Here is a 10,633-nt window from a genome sequence, read left to right as displayed (position 1 = left end):
CACGAGCCGAGCGAGCGAAGCGAGCTTGTCGCGGCAGTGGCCGCCGAGTGCCAGAGCCGAATTTGTTTGTATTTATTACCTAGACGGTACGACCCCCTCCTGTAGGTTTAGTTTAGGTTAGTATATGAAAAAGCAGCACAATTCGATCGAGCGAAGCGAATGACTACAACTCGATCAAATTAACTTGCATCTCGTTTACCATATTTTCTAAAGCTACGAGGTGCTTTAATTTGACGAGTTGTATTGTGTGACACGTTCTAATACTTTTAGTACCTGTAATAAGAAATAATATAACAAAAATGTATCATGGATGTCGTTTTTTTACAAAATAAAAATATTCAATTAGATGCATTGGTCAAACGGTTTGTTGGGGACATAAAAATCGGGAAAAGAATAATTTGTCAATATGTCAAAATAGTGAAACTTTGAATGGTGTAATGAAAAAACACGTAACATGTTTTCGGACAAATGAAACAAAATCTATTCAATAAAAGTCTAAAGGCTTTCGGAGAAACATATTCTTACTGGTTCTTAATTTTTGGCAATAAATAAAAGTCACAAGGTGCTAGGTCGGGACTGTACGCGGGATAGCTCATAAGGTCAACGTTGTTCACCTTCAAAAATTCTATAAATCATGTTTCTAGCTTGTGATAGTTAACCGTTGGCAACTCATAGGCAGCTTATCTTTTGTTGCAGATGTCTATGGGCTGTGATGACCATCAAATTACTCGTGGACTCGTTTGCCTTCTACTTTACCTATATAAAAAAGAGATTGAGCTATTTCAGACTTTACCGTTTAGGTGAAACTCGTTACATTGCGCAAGGATCTCCTTCGTTCACTATGCTCGCCCAATGCAATTTCACACGTCATCGGACTTCAACTGAAAATGAAATGAAATGCGCATTGGCAGTGCCCCTTTACTTCTATGCGATTTAAGCTTTAAGTGGTATAGCCACTGCTATAGACAGGCGTGTCGCTTACCACCAGGCGCACGACTCGTTGGTCCCGTCATTGGTATTATAAAAAAAAGTTGTCAATTTGCAGTAACACATCTTTTGCCTTCTAATTGAAATTTGGAATATACGTTTTCAGCAACATAACTTAAGTCGCATTTGTAAGTTATCCTGACTGACTTGCCACAGGTCGGCAACAAATATAGTTTTGAATACGTTAACGTTATTTACGCTTATATTATCATAAGCCGATGCGACGGTGCGTTCAGCTTGCCATTAATCGCAATCGTTGATGTTAATATGCTAGACGTATGTATACGTGGGGCGCACTATAAGTTTCCGGAATGAATAAGAAAAAAATACTATAAATGGTCAGAAATGAATTTATTATTTCTCTAAATATTCTCCGTTAGCGTTAATGCACTTTTTCATACGAATGAACCAATTTTGAAAACATTTATGCCACTCCTCCGTGACAATCTCTGAAATATATTTTTCATACTCTTCGACAGCGTCTTCAGGTAATGAAAATAGTTGACCGCGTAACTGGTTCTTAATTTTTTGAAATAAATAAAAGTCACAAGGTGCCAGGTCGGGACGCGCGGGATGGTTCACAAGGTCAACGTTGTTCACCTTCAAAAATTCATTTGTCTGTCTGGCCGTGTGGGAACTGGCATTATTGTGGTGCAGGATGATACGGCGTTTATGGTTATTTTTACATAGTTTGTCAATAACTTCCGGGAAACAAATGGTCGTGTACCAATCACTATTCACGGTATAACGATTCCTCAAAGCAACAGTAGCAACGTGTACAGTTTTATTAAAAAAGAAGCAATCACCCGCTTACAGGCACTTTCCACGCGCGCCACTTTGGTTGGTTTCGGCTCATCTCGAAAGACCCATACGCTCGATTGCTGCTTTGATTTGGGATCGTAACTATAAATCCATGTTTCGTCACCTGTTACTATGTCCCACACCAAATTTGACGCCCCTTCGTTGAATCTGGCAAGCATGGCATTGCACCAAGTGACGAGATCCGTTTTTTGAGCCTCACAGCTTTTTCACATCCAAACGTTTGTGTAGTAACGTATTGATTGTATTTGACTCATGCCTAAAGATGTCCCAATCTCATAGTATGTCACATGCCTTTCTGTTTTGATCATACTACACAAAGCATCGATGTTTTTGTTCACAGCAATGGACGGGTGACAAGATGTAAGAAGTTTTCATTTCTTTAGTTTTTTTCGAGATTTCCATTTCGACCATTTCGAGCTTTGGTCAAATTTTTCATTGTTTTTTTTTTTTTTCAAAGTTAATCACTACTTAATTTTTTTATTCAATAGTTACTTAGGTATTTTTGCCAGCCCTGCCTAATAAAATACTAAATTCAGACAACGAGTTTGACATTGACTAAATGTAACCTGTTTACTAGGGTAGGGTTTAAGCGTAGGCGCTTGGAACAAACAATGTTAGCAGTAGCGTGTTCCAATTTGTTTTATAAATCAACTCCTATTTTAATAAAAGTTTCCAACCTATTTTGGATGAATGGGTTGAGGTCTGACAGTGTAGAAATCAACTGATATAAATTATCATAATGATATGATTTAAAACAAAATGAAAATTGTTAAATGTAATCAGACTTCTCTCCCTCCAGTGCCAACTTTAATTTTAGAAAAAAATAATAAAAAGAAAACAATATGTCAGACAACACCAATTACCTCAAACTAGAGAATTCTCCGTGCTACGAGTACTCCGGGATACTACTCAGAGTACTCCAGCACCATTTTAGAAAAGTTCAATTGCCTAATTAGTCCTACCGGGAATCAAAATATAATATAACTATAAGGTCTCGTATCGAGGGACTCCAATACAAACCAATGGGCTACCGAGGTAATCGTAATATTTTCAAATGTGGTGTTATTTAATGTCGTCATAATTTTGTATTGTAAGCATATTTAGAAGCGCTACCAGCATTGACTTACAAAGCTACCAGTCGTATTACTCCGTATAATTTTTTTACTATTTTCAAACGTCTTTATGTACAGGGAAAATTCCGGTGCAAATTACCAAGAAAAGATTTTTTCACGCCATCTTTACGTTTATATTCTATAGTACAGTCCTATACAAGATACCTAAGCCGACTTTGTCGACTTTTTGATTCTGAGCACAAAAATGTGGAGAAAATTGTTAAACAAACTTAATCTTTAACTTGTGAGCCGTAAAATTTATTTTGGTATGTCTCTCAGGTCGTCTCATTAGTGAATGACATTTTAAAAAAGTTTTTAAGCGAATATGATTTTTAACGTATGGTTCTTACTTAAATACAGAACACGAATTTCAACCAGCTTTAGTAACATCGTCGTGGCTAAACGGTATAAGGATTGCTTTGCAAATTGAGGGAAGCATGGTTCGAGTCACATTAAAAATAAAATATTGTTTAGCTATGAGTATATAATATTGTTTTTTTTTATATTTATTAATACAAAGATCGAACACTCAGAAAAAATTCCTTCAATCCGGCCGGATTCGAACCGACGTCTTTTAGCTTACCGTGCCAGACGCTATACCAACTAAGCCATGGAACGAACCAGCGGACCTCACGAATTTTTCTATGTGTACGCGTCGTATCTTTGTATTTGGTTTTTTCAACGACTTTTTAGTCGTAGCGCCATCTATGAGAAATCTATGATGTTTCGTCACCCAGTTAGATACCTTTACAGTTACTAGCCCTGGCTAGAGATGTCGCTATTAATTGTATTTAAATTTTTATTGGATTGATATTCAACTGTTTTTTTAATATTTATTGCACAGAATACATTAAATAAAAGGAAAACATAAACAAAAGGTACTGCTTATTTCTATAAGAAATTTCTTCCTGCAGACCTAAATACAGGACAAAATAATTGTAATAACGAGATTACGTGCACACATCCAAAATTGCGTAAAATAATATTTAACATTAAACTATTATAAACTAGATAAATACTTAGATAAAACTGGCAGATAGAATTGGCCACTTACATAAACATTATTTAAAAAGTAATTACAACATTTGAGAATGGAACTCCTTGACTGTAGAATACAGTTTGTTTCATCTGACTGTCAATTGTTTTTATATTGTAGCGTCGTTTTAGAAATTGGTTGTCTACATCACCGTGGATTTAAGTTGTGAAAAATTTCAGTATGATTTCCTACGATTTTAAGTGTAATTTAACAGCTCAGCGAAGCTTCGCTCGGCTTCAGACTGCTTTTGGCGATGAGGTACCATGCAAGACGACTATTTACAGCTGGTTTGCAGAATTCAAACGCGGTCGTGTGAGTTTCAGTGACGAATTTCGTGATGGTTGCCCGTCCGCTGCTGTGAACAACAAAAACATCGATGCTGTACGCAGTATGATCAAAACAGACAGGCATGTGACATATACCATGAGATTCGGGCATCGTCAGGCATAGGCATGAGTCAAATATAATCAATACTACACAAACATTTGTGTGTTAAAAAGTTGTGCTTTGAATTTGACTGAGGCTCAAAAAACGGATTGCGTCACTTAGTGCAATGCCATGCTTACCAGATTCAACGAAGGGGTGTCAAATTTCGTGTGGGACATAGTAACAGGTGACGAAACATGGATTTATAGTTACGATCATAAAACAAAGCAGCAATCGAGCGTATGGGTTTTTCGAGATGAGCGGAAACCAACCAAAGTGGCGCGCGTGCAAAGTGCCTCTAAGCGGACGATTGCTTCTTTTTTTAATAAAACTGGACATATGGCTACTGTTGCTTTGAAGAATCGTTGTACCGTGAATAGTGATTGATACACGTAAATTTGTTTCCCGGAAGTTATTGACAAACTCCGTAAAAACAACCGTAAACGCCGTATCATCTTGCGCCAAGATAATGCCAGTTCTCACACAGCCAGACAGACAAATGAATTTTTGAAGGTGAACAACGTTGACATTATGAGCCATCCCGCGTACAGTCCTGACCTGGCACCTTGTGACTTTTATTTATTTCCAAAAATTAAGAATTGAAGAGGCTGTAGAAGTGTATGAAAAATATGTTTCAGAGATTGTCACGGAGCAGTGGCATAAATGTTTTCAAAATTGGATCATTCATACTTAAACGTGCATTAACGCTACCGGAGAATATCTTGGGGAACAATAAATTAATTTCTGACCATTTATAGTATTGTTTTCTTATTCATTTAGGAAACTTACAGTGCGCCTCATGTATTTTAAAATATAATACATATAAACTTGATGGATGAGTAGATAAATAATGCTCCTTAACTCTCAATTTAAAAGTAGCAAATGATGTACTTTCGTTAACAGTAATAAGAAGTGCGCTCCAAAGTCTGACCGCATGAACAGTGAAGGAGTGAGAATAAAAACCGGAATTGAGGAAGGAAAAGATAACTGGGACCTAACGACAGAGCGATAGGGTTTGTCCTGAGACCTGAGAAAGCTCTTTCACGTACTCGGGAGACAAGGGGTTATAAAGAATCAGTATTCTTTTTCATTTTTTTCGTTTCTACAATTAGAAACAGAGAAGAACTAAAAAATAGAAGACGAATGGGAAGCCACTTGAGTTGATTGCGATAGTGTGAGATTCGGTCAAATTTACGAAGGCCAAAGATAAACCTGATACATAGATTTTGCAACTGTTCAACCTTATTTAGCAGCTCTTCTGTAGCATCCAAATAGCAGGAATCAGCATATTCTAAAAAGAGATTGGGCTAAATAGATCTTAGACTTAAAAGGTAAAAAGTTTTGGAGACGCTTAAGCAAGTGTAAGGAGAAATGGACTTTTCGACTGACTTCATTAATATGAGCTGACCAAGTCAAATTGCAATCTAAAAGTAAACCAAGATTAGTTGCAGTGGGTGCATAAGCTATAGGCGTGGAGTTATACTTTATAAGTGGAACAGAATTTTGATCCAATGTGCCACGCGTATGACCACTTCCCACAATCATAGCTTGCGACTTTTTGGGATTCACCACCAAGCCAAAGGACTCAGCCCAATGGGCGATACTTCGTAAGTCAGTGTTAAGCGCTTCAACGGCTGTAACAATATCAGGTACCTTAAAGCTACGGTAGAGCTACAACTCGTCAGCATAGAGATGAAAGTTAGAGGACAAAACAGAAGTGACAGAGCTAATAAAAATAGAGAACAAAAGAGGAGAAAGAACGCCCACAGCTAAGTCACACCAATAAGATAAAGCGTCATCAGAGCAAACACACTGCAGCCGGCCTCTAAGGTAGGAATCAAACCAAGCCGTAACCGAAGGAGACAATTCTTTTTCATTTCGACAATTCAATTCTTCAATATTTGAACAAACGAAGAGTCCCAAGTAAAACGCCATAGTCAACAGAGTTGAATGCACTGCTGAAGTCCAGAAGAATAAGCAAAGTGAGAAGACGATTGTCCATTGCGAGGCGAATATCATTCGTTACCTTTAACAGTGCGATCACAATGCTCTGGCCAGAACGAAAACCAGACGGAAACGGTGAAAGCAACTTATTAGAAAAAAGAAAGGACATTAGCTGCTTGTCGATAATGTGCACAAGGACTTTGGACAGAAAAGGAAGAACGGAGATGGGATGAAATTCGGAAAGGCAAGTAGGTTTGGACGTTTTGGGTAGAGGTATAACATGGGCGAGTTTCCATTGAGAAGGTACTGAAACTAGTTTCTAAAGAAAAGTTAAAGACACGAGTAAGGATAAGGACAATTTCAGGGAGTACGAGGCTAATCATTCGGGAGCTGAGGTCATCATTGCTTACAGCAGTAGAAGAAATGGAAAGAATATGATTTTTCACCTCAGATTCGGTTACAGAATATCGAATCCTGTAGAATACCGATAAGCTCTGCAGCTTTGCCTCTACTAATTCTGCGTCACCTATAAATCTCTCAACACGCTTGTCTATTGAATCCAAGGTGGCCAGTTGGTATTTAGCAGAGCAGAGGTATTTGGACTCTGGACAAGACTGGATTTCTTCTCCACTGACCCTTGCATTAGTCAAGTACCTCTTCACAACTGTGCTATCATCAGCATACCCAAAGGCACCACGAATCAACACATTATTTATATGCAGCAGAAAGAGGGTTGCGGACAGTACAGAACCCTGAGAAACTCCAACAGTAGCCTTCTAAGATCTCTCGAATCGAACGTTTACTCAAGAATCCGAAATCCAATTGCAAAAGTCAGTGGGAAGCCCATAAGAGGGAAGCTTACTTAAAAGGCTTGCGTGCCAGACCCTGTCAAAGTAATGAAATGTCTAAAGATACTGCAAAGGCTTCGCCATGCCCTTCTATGGCTTCGCTCCATAAGCGAGAGGCGTACACAAGAAGATCCCCAGTAGATAGAAGATCCCCTCTTCGGAATCCGCACTGGCGATCACTGAGGAGATCGTTCGTTACCTTCAAGGTACGACAGGAGACGGTTGTTAAGTACACATTCCATAGTCTTGCAGAGTATGGAAGTGACTGAGGTAGGTCTATAGTTGACAGGGTCAGCTCTGCTTCCTTTTTTAGGCACTGGTCGCACATTTGCAAGCTTCCACGACCTGAGAACTATACCAGTCTCAAGTGAGAGGCGATACAGGCGTGTGAGAATAGGAGACAACTCAGGTGCACAGTTACGCAGGACTATTGTTGGAATTCTATCTGATCCGCTAGCTTTATGCACGTCTGGCCTTCGCAGAGTTCTGAATGCCTCTTTTTGGTGTATGCGAATTGGCGCCATAGTGCAGCCAGCCCGAGGTAAAGAAGGTGGCAGGTATCCTGCGGCATTCAGACGTGAACTCTCTGCAAAGAGTGAGGCGAAGATATTCGCCTTCTCTTCCGCAGTATGGGCCAGCGAGCCGTCTGGCCTCAGCAGAGATAGTAATGAGTGGCTACCAAAATTTTTTTCGACCGCTTTGGCCAGGGACCAAAAAGGACTTGCTGCCTGCTGGAAAAGAGGCAAGCTTGGCCCCTATACGGCGCACATAGTCGAACTTGGCACTGCGTAACATACTTTTGCTCTTCTTGGCGGCTTTAATAAAGACTCTTTAGATTCCGAGTATTCGGAGCTTCGCGTAGTCGAGCATCTGCCCAAGCTTGGTACCAGAGTGTGTGCAGTGTTGTTAGAGAGTCCGTCACCCATTGACCTTGTTGTCCTCTCACTGAATTTGCAACGATGCTGATTTTTCAAGGGAATGGACGTAACACGGAACGAAACAAAAGTTTCAAATGTATAACTAATTACAATATCATGCATACAAATACGTGGGCCACACTATAAGTTTCCGGAGTGAATAAGAAAAAAATACTATATATGGTCAGAAATGAATTTATTGTTTCTCAAAACATTCTCCGTTAGCGTTAATGCACTTTTTCATACGATTGAACTAATTTTGAAAACATTTACGCCACTCCTCCGTGACAATCTCTGAAACATATTTTTCATACTCTTCGACAGCCTCTTCAGGTGAAGAAATCGTTGATCGCATAACTGGTTCTTAATTTTTGGAAATAAATAAAAGTCACAAGGTGCCAGGTCAGGACTGTACGCGGGATGGCTCATAAGGTCAACGTTGTACACTTTCAAAAATTCGTTTGTCTGTCTGGCCGTGTGAAAACTGGCATTATCGTGGTGCAAGATGATACGGCTTTTACGGTTGTTTTTACGGAGTTTGTCAATAACTTCCGGCAAACAAGTGGTCGTGTACCAATCACTAATCATGGTACAATGATTCTCTAAAACAACAGTAGCCACGTGTCGTTTTATTAAAAAAGAAGCAATCATCCGCTAAGAGGCACTTTGCACGCACGCCACTTTGGTTGGTTTCGGCTCATCTCGAAAGACTCATACGCTCGATTACTACTTTGTTTTGGGATGGCAACTATAAATCCACGTTTCGTCACCTGTTACTATGTCCCACACCAAATTTGACGCCCCTTCGTTGAATCTGGTAACCATGACATTGCACCAAGTGACGCGATCCGTTTTTTGAGCCTCAATCAAATTGTGTGGGATCCACCGAGAGCACGGCTTTTTCACACCCAAATGTTTGTGTAGTATTGATTCCATTTGACCATGCCTAAGCTAAAAGATACCCGAATCTCATGGTTTCTTACATGCCTGTCTGTTTCGATCATACGGCGCACATCATCGATGTTTTTGTTGTTGACAGCCATTGACTTACAAATAAATGGACGACGGGTTTAATACAAAAACCACAAAAAAAGTCCCAAGTCAACCTATTTAAACGTAGTGACATGTAAAGGAATATGAAAAAGCTAAAACGTTGAATTTAAATTGTAATGTCATTGCAGAACTGCCTAATTTTGCTTGCAACAATTGAAAGGCGCAAAAAAACCACCATATTCAGCTTCTACTGGAAACTTACCAAAATGCACCATATGTAGCTTCTAGTGAAAACTACTTGAACACTGGTATAATGGAGTAGCCTTTATTATTTATAAATAAATTTTATACGTCAATGTTGAATTTTATACAATGCCATTTATTACGAGCTAGTGTGTCTGACATTTTTTTCTTGAATTCCGAGAATTCTCGTACCCGATTTTTTTTAAAAACCGTAAAAAATCAGCCCAATCAACTATAAAACTAAATGTGAACTTTTCGAAAGTTGTTTTGGCCTGGGTGTTCTGAGTTATGCCCCGGAATAAATTCCATTGTTCTTGGTCCCAGGTTCGATTCCCAGTAGAACCAATTTGGGAAATTAACTTTTGTAAATTGGTTCTGCTCTGGGTTCTGTTGCTCTGATACTCATTGGGAGTATGTACAGAGAGTTCCCTAGTTTCAAACCAGGTGATTGTCTTACAATAGAATACCAAGACCAGAACCATTTAGAAAAAATAATTTGTAAATTGATCCTACTGGTATTGAACCCGGGAACTTCTCATTCAGTGCCCACAGTGCAAACCGTTGGGCTATCAAGGTTGTTACTATTTGTATTATTATACAGTGTTTTTGTTCACTCATTGATGTAATCACATACCAAAGCTTTAATATTATGGTCTTTTATCAAGCTTTCTTTTCTTACCATTTTCTTAACCCGTTCGTGCATGGTACTGAAATTATACTGCGCTCAAAAACGTCACCACTTTTCTATATGCCGTAGGGCTTACATTGATTCAATATAAGAATACAAGATATTTATTCGCTGAAAAATGTAGTTTACAATGGTATTATTATTATTATTATTATACTATATATAGCTCGATTACCACTGATCTAGATACTGACATAATTGTTCTCCCAGAAGGAGTGCCGGTGGGTAAAAATAATGTACCAGACTCGTAGACGGATCGGTCCCGTGAGTACCAGAAAAATCCGAAATCTTCGAAAAGTGGACTGCATCAGGTAAACGCCTACGCGCGCGGCCAAAGTATAAGACCTACCGGAAAGGTGTTCTTACTAAAAATGGCCGCCACCCTGGTCAATTTCTAACGGAAGTGAAAAAAATTCGAAATTCGTAAAAACAAGATGGCCGCCATACAAATTGCAGAGCTTTATATCTCGAAAACTACAAGAGGTAGGTGGGGGGTGCTCGACCAAATGTCATAGAGGGCGGCGGGGGTCAACTGCCGGTGACAAATTTTTTTCAAGATGGCCGACTCAAAATGGCGGCCCGAAAAAAAGGTGGTCCAATCCGGCCGAAATTTGGCA

Source organism: Hyposmocoma kahamanoa, unplaced genomic scaffold, assembly GCF_003589595.1.
Source record: "Hyposmocoma kahamanoa isolate Upper Pololo Valley unplaced genomic scaffold, ASM358959v1 94, whole genome shotgun sequence".
NCBI classification, from domain to species: domain Eukaryota; kingdom Metazoa; phylum Arthropoda; class Insecta; order Lepidoptera; family Cosmopterigidae; genus Hyposmocoma; species Hyposmocoma kahamanoa.
The sequence above is the reverse complement of the archived record's forward strand: the minus strand, read 5'-3'. Positions refer to the sequence as shown.